The following is a 1,565-nucleotide window of genomic DNA, read 5'->3' as shown; positions in this document are numbered from 1 at the left end:
TAGCTTTTACAACAAAGAAGAAACAACCTTAACTCCAAACCCATGCATACCACTCACCACTCTGCTCAACAGATGCACGGTGTCCCTGGCTGCAACCCAGCACTGCTTAATGAACACTTCTTCCTGTACTGGTACTTAAGCTTGTATACCTGGATGGAGGCTTCTTATTATGAGAATATTTGTATAATCCTTCATGAACATGGATCAAATATGATATAAAGCAGCTAGAGTTACAATTAAGAAATTATTTAATAAAGGTACAAGTAAGAGCAATAGACAGAGCATTAGTTCTCTTTGTGTCTTGTATAAAGATTCAAATTTTCCAGGACATTCAATCCATGGCCCATACTCAGAATGTTTTTGCAATATGGTAACATCCTTTTGACTTAACACCTTTTACCTTGCACCCTGTCATTTTGGAATTCATAAGGGCAATAAGAAAGGAATGAATAGAGAGGATTTTCTCAAACAATAACAGATTTACTTACTGAGTTTACTTTTAGGTTCTTTGGGAGTAGAAGGAATCTCCAAAATTCCAAAGAAAATTAAAAAAAAGTTATGAGCACAAGAATGTCTCCCAGAAGCAGCGAGAAGAAAATAATTAAAAGAAAAAAAAATAGTAACATTGGCAGCTTTTAGAAAAACTCACCTATGGTGGAGAAAACTCTGAGAATCTGCTAAAAGGAGGTGACTTCAGCAAACTACTATCAATACAAGGTCACTGACCTGGCAACAACAATCAGAAGCATTCCATTGGATCCTTCTCTACCCAGTATCCCGCCCCTCCTTCTCCTATACTGTGTGTCCACAAGGCCAAGACCATAATGGCTGTCCTCAAACCAGAGCACATTTGGTTCCTGATACTAACCCCCCATGCTTCCCATTCCCATGGCTTTTGTCATCCAGAATGTCAGTTAGTTTTTCCTTTCACCTCTCCCAACCATTTCACGTGGGCCTTTTAGGGCCTGTGGCAAAAAAAAATTCCCACACCTCAATTTGTGAAGAATATTCTTCCCTTTTCTCCTTGAGCTAAAAGCTGTATCCTCCCTGTTATGGGTGGAATTTGTCACCTCAGAAAAATATGTTAAAGCCCTAATCCTCAGTACCTGAGAATGTGACCTAATTTGGAAATAGGGTCATTACAAATGTAATTAAATCATACTTGAGTAGGGTGGACTCCTAATCCAATGTGACTGGTGTCCTTATAAGAAGACAGTCATGTTAAGACAAAGACACAGGGAGAATTTCCATGTAATGTTGGAGGATTGGAGTGATGCATCTAAAAGCCAGTGAATGCCAAAGATTGCCGGCAAACCACCAAAAGCTAGGAAGAGGCGTGGAAGGATTCCTCTACAGTGTTCAGAGAGAACATGGCCCTGTTGACACCTGGATTTCAGATGTCTGGCCTCCAGAAATGTGAGACAATTCCTGGTGCTTTAAGCCACTCAGTTTGTGGTACTTTGTTATGGCAGCCCCAGGAAACTAATACACCCCCTGAAGACACTGCCCCTCCAGCAACACTTGTTTGAGAAGCTACCTCATTATCCCACTCCCCACATCCCTCA

This window comes from Pteropus medius, unplaced genomic scaffold (assembly GCF_902729225.1).
Source record: "Pteropus medius unplaced genomic scaffold, Ma_sr-lr_union100, whole genome shotgun sequence".
NCBI classification, from domain to species: domain Eukaryota; kingdom Metazoa; phylum Chordata; class Mammalia; order Chiroptera; family Pteropodidae; genus Pteropus; species Pteropus medius.
This window is presented reverse-complemented; position numbering follows the sequence as displayed.